Source organism: Lygodium microphyllum, chromosome 28 (assembly GCF_053477565.2).
Source record: "Lygodium microphyllum isolate KBCC chromosome 28, Lygodium_microphyllum_v1.1.10, whole genome shotgun sequence".
NCBI classification, from domain to species: domain Eukaryota; kingdom Viridiplantae; phylum Streptophyta; class Polypodiopsida; order Schizaeales; family Lygodiaceae; genus Lygodium; species Lygodium microphyllum.
In genome coordinates, this window is record NC_141162.1 from 34,048,140 (window position 1) to 34,069,381 (window position 21,242).

The following is a 21,242-nucleotide window of genomic DNA, read 5'->3' on the forward strand; positions in this document are numbered from 1 at the left end:
AGTCCTAGGCTCATGTTAGAAGGTAATTGTAAAAGCTCCCCTTGACCACAATTGAAAAAGACATCTTCAACAAAAGCATAATTGGCTAAGGAATCCGCAAAGTGATTCCATTGTCCAGGAACTAGCTAACAAGTCACCATCTCAAAAATATGCAACATATCCAAGGCTGCACAATGGTACATTTGTAGGATGGGATCCCACACACTATAGGTCCCATTCAACTAGTTGATCACTAAATTGTGAGTCATCCTTTACCAAAAAGCGGTGGATACTACCACATCACACTATATTGAGCTCCATAATCAAAGCCTTGTATTCTACCATATTATTAGTAAAAGAGTGTCCTAAATATACTCCCATTTTCATAACAACCCTATGTCGGGGATCTTTAATGATCACATAGGCACCAAGTCTGACGTCAGCCCTTACATGTAGTAAGGCTCAGGTTATTAAAATTAACTTTATTCCTGCAAGTCTCCTAAAAGGGCTGTAGAGCCATTCCTCCCTATACAAACAATATTATACAGCCCATCTGATTTGGTTCTAATTTACCAAGAAATAGCTCACTACAAGCATCATAGTACAGCACCAACTGACCCTTCACAAATTTATATTTCTTAACCTAAAGGTCATGAAGTGTTTTTGTTCTCTTCTTCCCTACCTCTTGATGTAATAAAGCTTGCAATCAAATTTTTGTAAAGATGTGCAAGAGAAATAAATCTTTCTTGCAATGTGTTTTTCTCACCCAATGAATGATTGAGTGAAAATCATACAGTGGGAAACTCTATTTCCAATGGTACGACACACTCTTCCCCATATACTAGCTTGAATAGGGTGTGGCATGTAGCTCTCTTGAATTTCATATTGTAAGCCCAAACTGCCACATAAAATTTCTTATCCCAAGCATGCTTACTTTTAGACACTATCTTAGATAAGATCCCTACAAGTTGTTTATTCATACTCTCAACATGACCATTTTCTTGCAGATTATACGAGATGGTTTTATTGTGTTTAATCTTCAAATGTTCCATCAAGGCTACTATAACCTTATTCATGAAGTGTGTCCCTCAATCAGACACTAACTCCTTAAGGGGACCAAAACGCTTAACAATCTGCTCCATAATAAGACTAGTTGTCTCCTTAGTGTTATCCTTCCTCATTGCTCAAGCTTGAGACCACTTTGTGAGACCATTTTGTGAATTAGTCTGCTACTACAATTATGTAACGCTTCTGTGTAGTCAATGAAGGGTGTATTGGTCCAAAAAAATTGATACCCTATTTTTCAAAGGGTAATGTAACTACAATAGGGTTTAGTGGCCACTTACGATTCTCATGGCATTGTGTCTTTGACAGTCATCACAACGCTTAACATAATTGAAAGCATCCTGAAAATTCAATGGCCACCAATATCTAGCAACATAGAGAGCTTTTTAGGTAGTAAGCCTTCTAGCAAAATGTCCCCCACATGCTAAATCATGGCATTCTTCAAGAGTAAATGGTACTTTATGAGGTACTACACATCGACAATAAATCTTGTCTACACCTTTTTGATACAAGACACCCGCTATAATAAAAAAGTGTAGTGCTCATTGCTTAATCTTTCTCTTCTCAGACTTTGATAGAGTAGCCCCAACCTCTCCTATAGATAGATAATGCATTATAGCTACATACCAAGGAGGGATGGATGTTGTATCGACTTTGAATAAAACTTTAATGTCACTTCCTTCAACCAGAAGTTCCTTTGGCTTCGGGAAATCCACAAGACATTCCACAATGCCCTGCAGCTTTGGTGGCTTACTCTTAATCTCATAATCAAACTCCTCAAAGTGATTGACCACTTTGCTAAATGATCAGGCGGCTATAACTTGTTCATCAACAGTCTAAGTCCTTCCGCCTTCGTAAAAAATACCACCTTCTCATAGAGAATATAGTGCCTAAATTTCTTTATCATAAAAACCATTCCAAGGCACAATTTATCCATATAAGTATAGTTGACTTCAGATATCCCCAATTTACGTGAGTAGTAAAGGCAATTGGATGATACCATTTCTCTTCCCAAATTTGGACTAAATAGCAACTAATACTATGCATTATTGCTACTGAAAATATATAAAAGACATTGCCCCTTTTGCGTACTTTTAGGATTGGTGCTTTCGGTAGTTCCTACTTCACATCCTTAAAGGATACATGATATGCTTTTGCTCCAATTAAATAGTTAGTTAAAATATAATAGGTTTGTCAATGGCAATGTTCTTTCTGCCAATACATTGATAAATCTTCGATAATATCCCATTGATAGCAAAAAGCTATGTACCTCTTTTGGAGTGCATGGCAAACTCATAACAACTATAACCTTTATCTTTTTAGGGTTAGTCGCAATACGAGTCGAGCTAACCACATGGCCTAGTAAGAACCCATAGGGCACCCCAAAGTTGCACTTTCATGGATTAAGAGTAATGCATAACTATCTACAATGCTCATAACATTTCCTTAAAAAACCCCCAGGTCATCGATGAAAACTTTTGACTCCTCTAGGGAGATGTCGCTAAAAGTTTTATCAACTAAACATTGCCAAGACCCTAGCACATTGCATAACTCAAAGGCCATCATATGATACGCAAAGGTACGAAAGATAGTGATAAACATCATTTTCAGCTTATCTTCCTCCGCAATAGCCATTTGGTTGTATCTAGCAAAGCAATCCATAAATAAATAGATTTCCCTACCCACTAATTGATCTAAAATCTAATCAATAAATGGTAATGGATAGTAATCCTTAACCATATTCTTATTAAGATCTTTGAAATCTACAAAAATCCAAATATGATTACTATTCTTCTTCATAATAATGACTAGTGAACACCACTCTGCGTGTTGTACCAAAAATATAAAGCCAGATTTTCATAATTTTGTCAACTCCTCGAATAGCATATCCCTTAATTAAAAAGGAATACGCATTACTTTTTGTCGCACATGGTGGCTACCTTCCTTTAGGGGAATGGTATGAATAGCCAGCAAGCTAGGAGGAATACCTCTCAACTCGTCATAACTCCAAGCAAAGATGTAGCAAAATTCGTGAATCAAGGACACATAGTCCTTCCTTTCTTCCAGGACCCTAAGTTAATTGGTTGTGAATCATTCAGAGTACTAAGGTCTAACTTAATTAAGTATTCATCTCTTATCCTCTCCTAAGCCTCTATTGGCTCATTCAAAGTTACTTGATAGATATCCTCTGTAGTGGACCCCTCCTTGGATTTGTCACTTGATGACATCTTACTGCTAGGTGCATCCTCCAATGTATCTATCTCTGTAGAGGATAAAGGGACTCTCTCACTTTGAGGAGATTCAGGGAAGGCATATACTACTACATGTCTAGCACCTTTGTCTCAAAGATCAACCGACTAGCGGGTATATCAACATGATGGTCCACTTATAAGATCCATGGTGCCTATAGCAAGACTTGATAGCTAGGCTACCCTGCAAACCTAATCACCCTAAAGTCTAGAATGCATTCCACATTGGCAATGGTCATGTGGACTTTAGTGATGCAAGCTTCAAGTTGTCTTAAACTATCATCAGCCATTCGGAGAATTGTGGAGGCATCTTTTTGGATTTCTAGTCCCAGCCTTTCTATCAATTTTGAACTTATAATGTTGAGACGAAGGATCCTATGTCTACAATAGCATGATCCACTAATATCGTGTCATCAATGTATACTGCCACCCTTGGGCAATTCTTTTTGGCATGTTCAAACTAATCATCTCCTACATGAGCTATTCCCAAGGGTTCAGTGATATACCTAGTGCAAAGAATCTTCTTAAACTCTTTCCACACTCTTGGAGAAAACTTAATCAATTGCATGAGATTTACATTCAGCTTAGCCTTTCAAAGAGAACTTGCTAAATCAAATTCATGATAGTTAGTAATAGCTCTCTTTTCCCGCCACAGACCATTCACTCCTTTGGTCTTTGAACAAGCTTTGGTGCCTCTTTCTTGGCTTTTGCCTTCTTCTTTGGCAATTCCTTATCCTTCTTGGTGTCAGCTTTACTTTCAATGGCTTTTTAGAGGTTAGTCCTCCATGTCATAAATGACTTGCATCCCCTTATCATCTTGCTTAGGGTTTCCCTCAACAGGGTTTACCGTGTCTTTGTTAACATCTTTACCCTTTTGACCCCTTGTAATGACTTGTAAATTAGAAGCTTCAATTTCATCGACATGTACAACTTCAATAAGGATCATGTTGAGATATTTGCAATCACACCTACTTCAGTCCCTTTGTGATGAGTAGTGAGGGCTCAGGACCAAAATCCCATATGCACAATAGGAGAAAGTACCACCACTCAAATCCTATAAAGCATTGTACTTGCACTCTTTTTCTAATGCAATGATAGTACTCTTTTCTTTGTAGTAAAGTGTCATGTCATTGTCAATACACAAGATTGTGTTTATAAGTCCAAGTCTCAATCTTGGAACCTAATTCACTTGTGTAACAATTTGTCCTAGTCAGGGTCAATGTCTTCATGAGTTTCTTTTTCCTCTTTCAACCTCCATAGCTTCCGCATCTACCATGCTCTAGATCCCACGTATTTCACATGGTATCAGAGCTCAGTTGAGCATGGCCCAACTCTCCTTTCACTCCTTTCAGCTCCTTTCCATCTCAGCTCAGCTCAGTTTAAGTATTGGACCCTATCTCCAACTTCATTTGCATTCCTACCTTCAATGAAGCTTCCATGGCAGCCATAGCCAACAGCACCCTATCAGCTTGAAGCTTTCATATCTCTCTCCACATGCCAAATCTCTTTAAACTTTCTTCTAGAGAAGTGTTTCTCTACTTCTAGAGCTCCTCCTTGGCACCTCAATCATTGAGATTGGGCAACTATAGCTTCAGTATTGCCTCTTTTCAGAGTTGCTACCATAATTGTGTCTATGGGGACAGCACCTACCTACCTCTATTAAAGCAGCCATATCTCATCAATCAGGCCATATCTCTTCAAGATTTCTTCTCGAGAGTTGTTCTTCAGGTCAAGGCATAACTTCTTGGCACAAAAATCAAGGAGATTGATGCACACCATGCCCACATTTGCATTTTCCAAAATCTAGGTGTAGTTTTGATAGCGACCACTTTGAAGGCTTAGATCTCTCAATTCAGGCAAAATGAGTACAAACCCTCTTAGCAGGAGTTAGACCCATTAATGAGGGTCATCTATCTCAAAGGGTTTGAGCATATTCAATCTGTGGAGCTTGTGGGAGCTCATTTACTAGTCATTGGTCCCTGTTTTGACAGGACAGCCATAGCCAAACTTCACCAAGCTTAAAAGTATCATCATTTTCTCTCTTCTGCCACTGGAACAACCCACTGCCACTCAAATCTAAAGGTCCCATCATCAAATCAAGAAGGGGAAGATTTGGATCTGAAAGAACTTGAAGGATTTTTGCAGGTTTGAAAGACTCAAGGAATAAACATAATGTCTATTGACACTCATTTTTAGTGATCTAAACACTTGTGTCTCTTGACACATCTCAACCAACTCTTCTGCTGCTTAAATTTGATAAGTTTGAAGTTGATTTGCTGCTGGTCTCTCAAGTCGAACATGGGCAAAGATTCTCCAACTTCCCGTTTCAAAGGACTCGGGTTTCATACCTGGCAGACCCACATCAAACTGATCCTGATGAAGAAGGGCCTCTGGGCCATTACCACTGGAAAGAAAAGAAGCCTCGTGATGCGGATCTTCCTATCACTTGGAAAAAGAACAATGATAAGGCTCAGGCCATTATCAAACTAGAGCTAGATGACAGCTATATCCACCATGTGGATAACTGTGAGACTTCACAGGATACATGGAAAAGACTGAACACTTTGTTCGGTGCATAGTCTAAATCATCAAAGTATGGTCTCCTGATTGAGTTTTTCAAGCTTGAAATGAAGTCTAGCACATCACTTGCCACACATCTAAATTACATGGAAGGACTTCTAACCCAACTTGCAGGAATCAATATTAAAATTGAAGAAGTTGTTTGCATCGGTGTTCTACTTAAGAGTTTGCCTCCTGAATATAATAATGTATCAACAACTCTAATTAATATACCAAAACCTGAACTTGTTGATATCCAGGCATCATTATTAGAGGAGGAAAAGAAGCTAAAAACTAAGGAAGTACCAAGTACCTCTAGAGATGAGCATGCATTATATGTTGGTAACAGGTACAAAGGCAAGAAGGATTAGTTCTTATGTGATTTCTGCAGAAGACCAGACACACTGAGAAGTTTTTCCACGCTAGAAAGAGGTCCCAAAAGGCCTATCTAGTTGCAATCAAAGAAGAAGAAGAAGAAGAAAACAAAGAAAATGAAGAAGAAGAAGAAGACCACCAGGAGAAGGACAAACCTCATCAGTCCTTTTATTCAGATAGACTTTTTTAGCTATGTATTTCCTAGCCCTAATGCCTCAAACATAAACTTATAAACTCCTTAGTTATCCTTATACTACAACCTTTGTACACTTTGTGAGGCCCTTGCTAAAGCCTCTGGATGTCCATCATGTTTGTGGTACCCACACTTAGTCTTTTCTACGACAGCCTCTAGTGTTTTGCCATGTTTATGGTGGCCCACACTTTACAGGTGTTGCTTTCACTAAAGCCTCTACACACTTTGTAATTTTGGTTGTGATTGAGGAGGGGTATTGAGATATTTGCAATCACACCTACTTTAGTCCCTTTGTGAGGAGCAGTGAGGGCTCAGGACCAAAATCCCATATGCACAGTAGGAGAAAGTACTACCACTCAAATCCTATAAAGAATTGTACTTGCACTCTTTTTCTAATGCAATGATAGTACTCTTTTCTTTCCAGTAAGTGTCATGTCACTGTCAATACACAAGATTGTGTTTATGAGTCCAAGTCTCAATCTTGGAACCTAATTCACTTGTGTAACAATTTGTCCTAGTCAGTGTCAATGTCTTCATGAGTTTCTTTTTCCTCTTTCAGCCTCCATAGCTTTCGCATCTAGCATGCTCTAGATCCTGCATATTTTATCACAGCTCGCTCCACTACCACTAGGCAATTTCTCTACAATAGCCTTACCTCTTTGTAGTATTTGTTTTGGTCCCTCATCTTGTTGGAGATTATTCCATTGTGCTCGATGGTTAACTAGACCTAGCTATTTACTTCATTACTGGAGAGAGCTAATCTTGCTCTAATAGGTACTAGCTAAGTGGCCAAAATTTTTGCGTATGTCACATTTAACATTTGGACAATTCCTAAGGAAATGTTGGCCACTGCACCACTTACAACTGAATCTTGAGGGGGCCACCCTCGTCAGGTATGGACTCCTCTATAAATTCTGCTAATTCTTAAGGAAATTGACATCAATAGCTATTTGCCTATATTGTTCAGTGATCATGTCAGTATAGTATATTCTTAACTTTGCCAAGGACATTCAAGGCACTTGACTCATAGCCACAATCTTTTACCTGTCATTCCATTGGTCTAACCACTTGATTGGGAATTGGTATGTAGATTCCCTAGAATAACATTAGGATTTATTGCTTGGTCTCCAACACTTGGTGGAGCCATCTGACTAGCCATAGGCATGGTCATACTGGGAGGGGTTGGTAACATAGGCACATTTGGAATCATGCTTCCTCTCACATTGGAAGTACTCATGGGTGTCCCTTGACCTCCATTTGTCAATGCTAAAAGTACCACCTAGACTCAGATTCCATCTTGCCCTAAAGATATAGGACGCTTGTAATTGCTACTCTACCTCCTCTACTTGTGTAATAGCCATATCAATGTCAACAAGAGCAACATTGACATTGAGATTCACTAATAAACTAGTCCTTATCAGTTGATATTCGAATACTGTCACTTATTAGTGACTCCCGAAAAACACACCACTTGTTGGGACCTAAAACGGGCCCAACACTTTCTCTATGGCACTACTCAAACCTCTACTATGCACCAAACCACCCCACGTCTACACTGGGAGAGCATAAGATGTATACTACCCTAACCCCTAATATAGAACTTTGCATTTGTATGGATTGTAATCCAATGGATAACCCTTTCCTCACTCCTCACAGAGAGAGTCCCTAACATATTGGTGTAATATACCATGTAAGCACACACAAAGAGAGTGCCCCTCGGTTGATTGCCATGGCTCCACAACTGCTCTTCTACACCTCGAGGATCGGCCCCAAGATATGCCGCTCATACATAGAACACATACTATACATACTCCACTCTTTTAATCAATCATTCCAAGATATGTAATATATTCCTCATTGCACACTCCTTAAGGAGATCAATTGAAAGGTGAGAAGGATCAAAGCTTGCTTGAAAATAGCTATGGTGGGAGAGCAAGAGCAAAAAATAGAGACACAAAAAACGGGAACTCCAACAATCACAATGTGTGACTGGGCCTTCCTAATTTATTCAAACTGTCACTAAAAGAATAAAGAATAAAGTGATGGTGACGGGTGCCCACCTCCTGCAATGTGCAGTGGCGGGTAATGTCAATATACTAATACATGGGTGGCTAGGAAGAGGCACCTTTACCCCCAAAAACCTCCCACTTAAAGGTGAATCTACCCTAGTTAGTAGTGAAAAGAAAAAAGAAAAGATAGTATAATAATGTGCATATATACAACAAGATGAGAAAAGACGTCATCTCATCCAACGCCCACTTTCCCTACTATCAACATATCATCCACATAAAGTACCAAAATAAGCAATGAGCCATCATGGGCTTTCTTTGTGTAAAGACACGGATCCATAGCACTCCTGTTGTAGCCCTGTGACTGCATAAAGGCATCAAACTTATGATACCACTCCCTAGGTGCTTGCTTCAAGCCATAAAGACTTTTCTTCAACTTGCACACTAGGTGCTCCCTACCAAGTTCTATAAAGCCCTTAGGCTACTCCATGTATATCTCATCATGCAAATCCCCATGCAAGAATCTAGTATTGGCATCCATCTGATACATGTCTAAGTCAAGCTGTGCAACTAAGTCCAAAACCAAGTGTAGGGTGGTCATCTTGACCACAAGGGAAAATAATTCTTCAAAGTCAACTCCATAATCATGTTTAAAACCCTTAGCAACAAGTTTTACCTTATAAGTCGGCTTGGGGTACCCAGGGATACATTTTAGCTTGTACACCCGTTTGCATGGCAAAGCCTTCTTGCTATTAGGTAATGCAACCAAATCCCAATTCATATTCTTATGCAAGGAGTCCATATCAAACTACATAGCCCTTTCCCAGGAGTGAATGTCACCCTTGCGTATCTGTAGTCAAGACATAATGAATCGAGGACTCAAATCGATCAAGTGGACATCTAGCTCTAGTAGACCGTCTCACTGCAGTCTCTACTACATGTCTAGCATCATGTCCAATACCTTGGCCATGTGTACCAACTACTGCTGCAGGCTGTCCAACTAGCTGTGCAGGTGCATATGGCTCCTCCAGGAATATAACCCTGCATATCTCTACCACCTTCTCAGGTTGCCTATGCATCTTGTCTTCATGGAAGACTACATCATGGATGCGGATGACTTTTCGTGCATGTGGATCTGAGAGGCGGTAACCCATCTCGCGCATGCATCTCCATAGCCAAGAAAAATACATTTGACACTCTTAGGATCCAACTTAGTCCACTTACCCATACCTACTCTACAACCTTGAAATCCAAACCCCTAGAAGGTGATCTATTGATGACATGCACAGTTATAGTGACTGCCTTAGCCCAAAATCTTTGTGTGGTAGTCCTACATGGCTAAGCATACTGCATACATGCTCCTAGATGATTCTATTCATCTGCTCAACCAAACCATTCTGGGGTGTTTTGTAGGGGGCAATCAACTGACGCTTAATACCCCTCTTGTCACATAGCTGCTCAAAGGCACGTGACACATATTTTTTCCCTTTGTCAATCCTAAGGCATTTTAGCCTATGCCCAGTCTACTTCTCAACCAATGCAAGCCATCTCTAAAACACAACCAAGACATCTGACTTAATATTAATGGGGTAAGCCTAGACTTTACGCAAAAAATCGTCAATGAACATCACAAAATACTTTGCACCACCCATATATTGATAGGGCATGGGCCCACAGACATCCGAATGTACCAATTACAGGGGCTTACTCATGTTGTCCTACCAGACCTCTTATGTGTATTCCTAGTCTTCTGCCACATAAAGACAATGCTCACATGAAAAACATGAATAGTGAAGGGACGGTAAGTACTGCAAACCAAAAAGCAATTTCATTCCCTTCAAGGATATATGGCCCAAACGGGCATGCCAAAGAGATACATGTGGGATGGAACTGACATAGAAAACACGGTCAATAGAGCACCTCTAGCAAGCACAAGTCTGCCACAAGTGATCTTCTAGGCAGAATCCCCAAATGAAACATGAAATCCAACATCATCAAGCTTCCCTGTAGACATAAGACTGCGTGTAAGTGCAGGTACATGATGTACATCTTGTAACAGAAAATTACTGCCAATAGAGAACTGCAGTCGTATATCCCCAATGCCAACAATAGCAAGTGACGTGTTATGACCCAAGTGAACTGAACCACCAGAGACAATGCAGTAGGAGTGAAACCATTCCTGGCATGGTGTAACATGAAATGAAGCACCAGAATCCAAAAGCAGTACTACACATACATAGAGTGAACCTTGATCAACGGCGTAGCATCACAAGAACTACTACAAGTATGAACTCGCTATCGGAGTCATCAGTCTGCATGACATTGATTTCCTTTATTTTCACAATGGATTTCGTAGGTACCATGCTGCAATCAAAGGACTTTTCTTATACTTTTTCTTTCTCCTTCTCTGTGCTTCTCATTGTACAACTCACGATACTGTGGATATATATGACCCTCTTATTGCAACGATGACATGTCACATTAGCATTTCTCCCACGAGACTTGCTGTGTGACTTACCACATGACTTAGACCTAGACTTCTGTGAGTCTCTGCCATGTCCATATCCACAGTCATTCTTTGCATTACCATCTCTACCTCTAACAGTCAAAGCATGCAACACATGAGAGGCATTCAAGTTCTTACAGTTGATCTCTTCCTATAGAAAAGCACTCTCTACATTATGCAAGTTCAAAATAGTAGCAGAAGCACATAAGGCAGTGCAAAATACATCCCATGACTCACTTAGAGTCCCAAGAAAAAACAATGGAGTAACCTCATCATTGAAGATAATGCCCTACAAAGTCAAGTTCTTGAGAATAGCATGGAACTGGCTTAAATGAGTAGACATCGTCATATTCTCCTTCATGCGCAAGTCTATAAGTTACTTCAGCCAATACATCTAACTTGCTGGACTTTTCTTGTCATAGAGGTTCTTAATTTTATCCCAAAGCTGCCAAGCACTCTGTGCTTTCTCAATCACATTGTAATGCACCTATTTAGTGAGAGACAAGATGAGGGTGGACTTGCATAACTCATCAAGCTCATCCCATTCATCATCAATCATAGTTTCAGGCTGCTCGTCATGCATCCTTAGTGGCTTGATCTAAGATTTCTGCACCAATACCTACCAAAATTGGCTCTTCCAATAGGCATAATTCATACCATCAAGCTTAGTGATGTTGAAGATAGCACTGTCAATGGAAGAAGATGCCATATTGGAGTCCAAAATAGTGTAGAATGTTCAAAACTACTTATTGTTTTTTGCTGTAAATAGCCAAAATACCACCAGAACCAAGGTAAAATGACCACGAACTGATAGCTAATGATGTTGCCCACCAAGTACCATCAAAAGTACATCAAATCAAGATGATTCAGCATGAAAATTCCAAGTTACTCCATGCATAACTTCTTGCTGTAATAAATTACAGCCCGATACAATGAGAGCAAACTACTGTAGGAAAAATGAATGCACCAAGTCAAGTCAAATCATAACTAGCATCAAGTGGGCATAAGTCAGCATGTGATAGTCATACGGACATCAAGCAAATACCCAAGCATGTCAGTCCGTCAGTAAGCCGGCACACCCTCTGTGTAATAGGACAAAGTGTACACAACACTAGCAAGACCTGACACAAAGAGGTGTATGCTCAGGGAGTGCAAAGCCCAAATCAGCCCAAGTACATCTGTGAGGACCACAGCATATCAACCATGCAACATCCAAGTGAAGATCCCAGTCTCAAGTGTCTGAATGCTCAAGTAGCATAAACCACCTTCTCAATGTCTGTCAAGTATCCAAAGATGCTCCCATTGGCACAAAATCTATAAATATCAAGCAAAGAAGCTCAACAAGGGCATATGATAGCACCAGTGCTGCCAAAAGATTCAAGATCAGGCATCAATGAGACCTCATGAGCATATAGGCCATATAGCAGCCATACATAGTATCCATAGACATCAAGTACATCCAAACTGTAACTTTGGCAAGCCAAGAAATAGCCAAAGTAAGCTTTGGGAAATCAAATGTCAAGCCAAAGAAAGGCTCAGTAGCATCCAACTCCAGACAATGTAACGGGCATGTAGTAGTGGCATAGGCCAAGCATGTCAAGACCGGTCAGAGACATAAGTAAAGTACATGCCATAGGTATATCAAAGATGGAGATCCAAATGCTATACAAAGCAATTTCAAGCTCAACCAATCATCCGAGAGCAAATCCAAGCTCTATGTCGATCCCCAAGAATCACTACATCAATGTAGGCATCCAAGACATAGCCTGAATCCAATAGGCATATCCAAACATAAGAAAAAGAGTTTTAGTCTTGAATATTCTAGCAGTAAATAAACGTTCAAATTTGAGTAAACAATGGCTCAATCCAAGCTCAAAACCATAGACAAACCATATGCATACTTTTCCATATGTATAGGCACCAATCGGGCATAATCGGGCATCAAATGACTATGTAGCATAAGCATAAAGTGTAATGACAAAGGGATGCCCTATTTTGGGCTACTTGTGGACTTTGTAGAATAGTCAATGACTGAAAAAATTCAGCCCCAAAATCATCTCACATCATAGCATACATTCCCCTAGCATTCGGGGCGCATTCGGGACCAACCGGGCAACCAATGTCAATGCCAAAGTGGTCCAGACATAAAATGCTAATGTAACACTATTGTAGGCTGCCTGTAAACTGTGTATAATAGTCCCAAACCTGAAGTAAATCAGATCAATGCTCAATGCCAAGGCTCGGGATCAAATGCCAAGCATAAACCAAGTGTATAGTGCCCAAATGAGGTTGCCAATGATTGGAATGAGTTAGAGGAGATCAAACAAGTGATTACGTGCTACAAATGCACCTGGAAAAATGGTGCAAATTTGCATGGTGTTGTTGCTCACATTTTTATGTTGGTCAGAGTGGTAGGAAGCTCAAGTGGGTGCCAAAGAAGGCACACAACAAGCTTGAGGTGCCCCAGTAAAGCCTATGTTAAGATATGGAGCACCAGAGCTTCAATGGTGCTCCCCCCTTTCACTTCTCAGACCTCTAGACCTGTAACTAGCATGAAATCCTAAAGAAAATGAAAAAATACCTTTGTTGGAATGCCCTAAGGGTGCCCAAAGGGGCCAGGAAGCCGAGGAGTAACGAGAGCTCGGGAGAGTCGACTATGTCTGGTGGGAAGGAAACCTAATGAGTATAGATAATCAATAGGAAGTGGAAGGAGTCACATACCAAGTTAGAATACTCGAGCAACCATGCTCTGGTACCAGTTGAAAGGTGAGAAGGATCGAAGCTTGCTTGAAAAGAGCTATGGCAGGAGAGCAAGAGCAAGAGCAAAAAAGAGAGAGACACAAAATGCAAACTCTAACACTCACAATGTGTGATTGGGCCTTCCCTTATTCAAACTATCACTAAAAGAATAAAGAATAAAGTCACCGTGTGACAGGCGCCCGCCACCTGCAGTGTGTAGTGGCAGGTACTATCAGTGTAGTAATACATGGGTGGCTAGGCAAAGGCACCTTTACCCCCAACATCGATCACTATTAGCCCTACAGCTTAGGGTACCTCACCTCCTCAACGTGGGTCAATGTTCACGAAGACAATTGTTGTGCATCTAGAATGATATCATGTGTTGTATGCAATGCAATTGTGTATGATTCATGGTGCTCAAACATTTTTCCCGTCAACAACCAACATTGTGAAGGTGTAAAAACATTTCTTTTCGTGCCTTTACTCCAAATGTAATTGTTGTGTTGCATAAGGCCGGCACGGAGCGTGCTCGTGCTACTGGACCCTCTCAATTTTCAAAACCACGTATCCTATATGCCATGCATTTAAAAAAAATCTAAATTTAGTGCATTATTACCCCTTAACACCCCCCTTCTCCTATCACTTAAGATTGTGCATTCGGTGCTAGGTTTACAGAGTATTTTTAATGTATTTTTTCTTCATAAAAGTAGTAAATACCCACTTTAACAAAAAGATAGGGCTAAACTCAGGCTCACCCTCATGCCTCAGTCTTATCATACATTCGCAAACACAAATGTAATATTTTTCTATTTTTTAGATGTAAAAAACCTATTTTTTCTTTTTTCTATTTTTTGCTATTTATTTATTAATAAATATCGATATTTTTTATTCACTGATTTGAATTGATTAGGCTTGTTGAGAATTATTTTCATATCACCTTCCATTTCATGGGAACACCATATACATAACAAAACCCCAAAAACCCATGATTTTCCTTAAAACTACAATGTTGCGGATTTTGCAAGTTTATGGTAAAATTATTAGATGATTGATTTGTTTTTATTTTCTTAATATTTCTGATAGATTAAAACACTGACAACCAAGTACAACCATTTTCAACCATTTACAAAGGGAATTTATCATAAAACGATGAAATTTATGACTTACTCATAAAACCACACTTTATTTCACACGCATTTCGCATTTTGGAAGGCCGTTGACACTTTCCAAAAGCCATTGACACTCCTCCAAACCTTGATCTACATTCATTCATGCTCCCACATCATCCCACCATTTATATCTCCTGTCTCAGTCTACCCTCTTCTCTGATAGATTAAAGCATGAAAACACACATCAAGAGGAAAGAGGAGAGAGGAGAGAGAAAGACTAGAAATTCATATTTCTATTCGGGTAGCCATTTCACACGAGGAAGGTGGCGATTGGAGGTGAAAAAATCAAGGATTCCATGGCAATCATTGGTTCTATGCCTTCTTCTCAGCCTCTCCACCCTCTCTCCCACTAAATCGCCATGACGAACAAGGCACCCCTTTTTTTAAACAAAAGAAAATGGCCCTCCCCCATGATTCGTTATTTTTTTGTGGGAGCTAGGCCTTAAAGTCATGACCTTTCAGCTCTCTCCCCCCAAGTCACTTTCACACTTCCTCTTGACCCTTTGTGCCCAACTTTCAGCTTCTTCTCTATTCGATGTCCAATTGGCAATCTGAAAAATCCTGCGCATCTGACTTTAGGTCCCGAATGGTTGTGAAGTTGTCTTGCTTCAATCTGGTAGTTGGAAAATTTATGAAAATTTTGCAACCACTGTAACTGTTAAAATTTGCATTCTCGTCTTCCATGGTCTCTTAAAATTATCGAATCCGTGTCTTTCGCTTTTGTCGGCTTCGAATTCCCTTGTAAATTTTGCATCATTCTACTCCTTTTTGGCATTTCCTGGGTGTTTAAATTTTGCTCACATAGAGTCTCCATCATGAGTTGCATGACTAGTATATGCATGATTACATTCGACACTTTCTTCTTCTATTTTTCATTACCTGCAACACTAGTAGATGCACCTAAAGATGTGGGGTTGCTCCTTAGTCTCCTAGACCAAGGATTGACTATAGATCTACTGTCAAATTATGTCTTTGGTCCATTAAGAGCCCGAGATTCCTACTTTTCTATCTACACATGACTATCATGATCATCAACATCATCCAATGCATCTATATTAAATGCATACTAATTGCTCATCTCATAAAAAATAACATCCCTGCTCACCCAAAACTCACCACTATAATAATGATACCCTTTATACTCAATAGAGTATCCAGTGAAAATACATTTTTTAGCCTTTGAGTCCCATTTATTCATTAATTCATCAGAAATATGAATGTATGCAATACAACCAAACACTTTCTAGTGTGATACATCAGGTTTGTTTCCTATAAAACATTCTTCAAGAGACATTTCATGAACTACAACTATGGGGGACCTGTTCACAATGTAGATAGTAGTATAAGCAAGCTCACACCCAAAATTCATGGCCATATTCTTTTTAACCATCAATGTCAGTGTAGCTTTTGCAATATCTATGTTTTTCCTTTTTGCAACCCTATTTTGTTGTGAAATATATTTCATGTAAACTATCGCTCTATCCCATGAGACCTCAAAAAAGTAATGAATTTATTAGAGAGGCATTTTTTCTCTCTATCTGACCTCAAACACTTAAGTTTCAAGCCTATTTTTGTTTCAAGAATATTCTTGAAGGTTTTGAAGTGCCCATCCACTTCACTCTTTTTCTTTATGAAATATACCCAAAGTTTCCTAGATCAATCATCAATGAATGTAACAAAATACTTATTGCAACCAAGAGATACATTTCAAGTATCTATCTAAACATCTATATGCACAACATCAACCAAGTACATTCTTGATTACATCTCTATCATGCAAAAATGGATGCTTTGCCTTATTCCCAAACTAACATGCTTCACAAAGTTTATGTAATTATGTAGCTCTAAACGTAGGCTAAAACCCTTTCAATTGCATTAATTTTAACCTTTGCAAATTTGCATATCCAATATGTTTGTGCCATATTTTAATATTCATAACCACATCTTTACCTTTAGCATACAAAGCAACATTTATAACTAGAATTTTTGCATCCAACGTAAAGATGCAACCAACTCTACTTCCTTTTGTAACCAACTTGCACTTATTATTAAAATCTTTAACAAAAAAACCCTTTGTATTGAATCTAGCCTACAACCCTTACTCTACCATTTGTATTAAATCTAGCTTGTAGCCCTTTGTATTGAATCTAGCCTCCAACCCTTACTCTACCATTTGACCAACAAATACCAAAATCTTTGTGATGGATGGCACATGTAAAATATCTAACAAACACTTTGTCTGACCATCATGCAAGGTTAAAGAAATGTTTCTAACATATAAAATCATAAGATGATACATTTATCACCCGTCTCTACATAATTTGGACTTTATAAATATTTCATCTCTTCAAACCATTCAACATGGCAATCATATAATTAAATGCACTTGAATCAACATACCATACATCATCACATGCATGTTTTCCTATAATAGCACTCAAAGTATGTTTCATGACATACAAATGCTCAAATTTGTCATCATTCTGTCTCTTGAAGATGATGCATAATTTCCTTGCTCATTTTACCACTATGAATGTCATCTTGCTTATCAAAACATTGGGCTACAATATAACATGTTCTTCTAATGCATAATAATGGATGGCATTACCATAATTTTTAGACCTCTGTTTTTCCATCCACCTCTTTCTCTAGAGCTCCCTTAGCTTTAGAATTTCTACACCCTCCCAAAATATTCATGTCACCAAACTATTGATTTAAGCTACTATTTTGTAGCCACCAACATGACCCATACTACAACCTCTTGAAGAGGATCTGCCACATCCCCTTTCTAAACTTGAGTAAAATGCTTCGACATGTTCACCATTTCTTTCAAATGATTCTCTCCATGTTGATCATTAAAGAGAAAGACCAACTTATCAAAATCTAGAAAGGGCTTCTATACATACACAGAAGTAACAAAAGATTTCTAGGCCTTATTATTATTAAGGCCACCCAAAGTAGACAAAACTAAATCATCATCATTAGGTATTGCATAAATAGTTGCTAAGTTATCAATAAAGCACCTCTCATTCAAAACATACTCATTTATAGACATCTTCAATTTTTTCAAAGTAATCAACTCTTACTTGAGTTAAATCTTCCATGCCTTTGTATTTACTAAAATTATATTCTCAAAGGTTGTCCAACCTGCATGTGAATTTTTTACATTTCTAATATGCCCCAGCATAGTGTTATCAATGACTATGTAGACAACAAATGCATTACCTTTTTGTCTTTTGCATTCCAATTTTTCCATTCCCTTAATCTTCTATAGTTGCAGGATCACTTAGCTCTAGTTCTTCACTTGAAAAAAACTCATAGAGGTCCTTTCCAATAAGAAAGTTCATCACACAAAACTTCCATGATGGATGGTTATTCTTGTCTAGCTTCTCAATAATTGTATTTCCATTGTTCTCAACCATTATGACACAGTTGAGTACCAAACAGCAAGGAAAACTTTTGCAACCCTTCACAAGATGTGCAAGCAATGAACCAATTAGTCTTTTTCACTAATTGCTCAATAATACATACTATCTACAATCCTTTTGTAGATAAACCTTGTGATTGGTTCTTGAAAAACACCTCAAAACTTATAGATTTGAATTTTCTAACATATGCACTTGAGAACGGCTAACATAGTTGAAGTTACAACTATTTAAAAGACTACAAAGCTAAAACGAGGCCTGAAATAACCTTAGATTGCCAAAAATTTAATGAATAAGCCCTGAAATAGGTTATCTATAGAATATAAACCATTCTACTTGCACACCAAATCTCACAACAATCTGAAACTTTTACTCTACCTTGATTTCGTTGCCTCCACAGGCACTATCCAAGGGAAAACTAGAGAGAATAAAAGACCTTCTTACCAATGTCTTGCTTTCTTGAATCCTTGCTCCTTTTCCTTCACTTTAGCCTTCAAAAACAGTCTCTCTTAGTGGCGCCACTTTGATACCACTGGCCACTACTTTTACTGCAATTCCATCAATTCTCACTATTAAACTCTCATCCCACCATTGAGAGACTACTATCACTACAATCCACTCAATTCTAACTACTAAACTCTCATCCCATCTTTGAGAAACTTGAGGGGTCTTCTATGTTTTGACATACTCTCATGATCCTTTTTTGATGCCCAATGTCTCTTCCATTAGCTTTGGGGTGAACTCAAAGCTGGCCACCCGTTCATCATAGTTCTCATTGGTTTGTATGTTGCATCTGAACCTGCTATATCTAATAGTTCAGCCATAGTTCTCAATTGATCCTAAGTAAGTTAAAAAGTGAATGTGAGTGGAAGTAGCTCTAATGTAGTCTCTAATATCGCAATTGGCTATCAGTTACCTAGCCCTCTCGTATATTTCAACAAGATTATTTAGGTTGGCGAGAACTCGAAACTTGAGGTGGCCTAATCCCCACATGCCTACCTCCAATTTTAGCTCTTATTAGAGAGAACTAGTTTGTCTTCATTTAATAGGGTGTGGATTATGATATGACTAAGAGGAATGGTACTTGTGTAGATATAATCTACAAGCAAAAAGGAACTTATTGCAACCCAATCTCAATAAAAATTTAAATCATATGACTTTGTCTTTCTTACCAAAATTGAAGAATTGGATTTACACAACCTAAAATTATGAGTCTTACCAATCATTTATCTTTATTTCACAATTGATAGTTACTTAGTTGTGGTCTTTGAAGGTCTTTTGAAGGCTTTGACTTTTGGTCCTTTTGGAGTCAATTTCTTGGTCTAATCTTGGAAACTCCTAGCTATTCGGTCTTGCCTTTCTCCCCCTTGCAAAATGGTATCAAGCTTCCTAACTTGAGAGAGTGGATCATAGTGTATACTAGTATTTTTTATATTTTAGTTGTTTTATTACTATTTATAGTGAAGATTTGTTATTTATACATAGCAAACAAAAGTTCCCAAATTCACCAGCTATAGAAATCTAGGTTGTACTCAACTTTAGTTACAACATCTAGGGCATTGAGTTAAATCAACAACTCCATAAATAAGACATGATGTCATCAAGAAGTGATGGGCTATTGAATTGACATTTAGGACATGGAGTTCTTGTTCAGCCACAATAGTTTTTCAATCAATGTGGATGATGAAGTAATTGCTTGGGTACTAGCAGCATTCAAGCCTCAACAATGGCTCATAAAGATATTGTCTCATCGTATGTTGAATCACATTTTAGGAGACTAATAATTAAGATATATTAGCTTGGACTCATAGACACATAATTTGGCATTTGTGCCTTTCTTTTCCCCCTTCCCCCTTTCACTCCCCCTCTTTTTTCTTTTTTTCTCTCTCCTACTTTTTCCTTCTCTTTGTTATCTCTCTCTCTCATCTTTCTCTCTCTTGCTCAAATTTTCTCTCTTAAACTTTTTTCTCACCCTCTCTCTCTCTCTCTCTCTCTCTCTCTCTCTCTCTCTCTCTCTCTCTCTCTCTCTCTCTCTCTCTCTCTCTCTCTCTCTCTCTCTCTCTCTCTCTCTCTCTCTCTCTCTCACCTCATCCAAAACCTAGTTGCCTCGCTTCTCTAAGGCTTCTCTACACTCACCAACCTCGCAGCCACCCTCGAGGAAGTTACTATATGTATATCCTCCACATCACGTGCGTTCAAGGCCTATTTATAAATATCCTTATCTGCAAAATTTTCTATATAACCCTTTTCTATTCAATCAGTAAATAACCCCTTTATATTACACCCTTCTATATGTAAAAAATGTACAAAAATGGTAATTTAAAAATACATTATTTTGAACCCACGTGATGCACACATATCTTCATGAGTAACTTACCTGAGCAGCCACCTCCCAACTGGCCTGCTATTAGTTGGCGCTGCCGCCACTGTAGTGCACTGACCTAGTCTAGCCTACTATGCACACAGAGTCCTGTTGATACCTGTGAGCACCACACTTTGGACATGTCTCCATAGTCCCGTAGTCTCCTCGAAATAGCACACAATCGTTGACACATGCATGGATGCTATTATAGTCCATGCCAAGCTTTCGTAACACCAATTGTGCATCATCACGAGACTTATGCATCATGTTTCTAGGTGGTAATATATGATACTTTAGCAACCTAAAAAAAATAAGAAGATGCCTTGAAGAGCACAAGAAGTATTTCTACTTTTTATAATAGAGTCAAAAAAATCAATAGAGCGTGGAATGTACCTGAACAACTCAGTTACACTTGTATCGCTCCACCCGTACTTTGTCTATACACGTAGGAGTGCAAGTAATGTCTTCAGGTTGCACCCATCATATAATGGTATAGACGCTTCTTCTCTCAATGGACCAAATGATTCGACGTCCATGGGCATTAATGCATTGATCATTGCCTCCATCTCAGGCTCCAAGATTGGAGGAAGGTTCAAAAGGCCCATTGTCTCC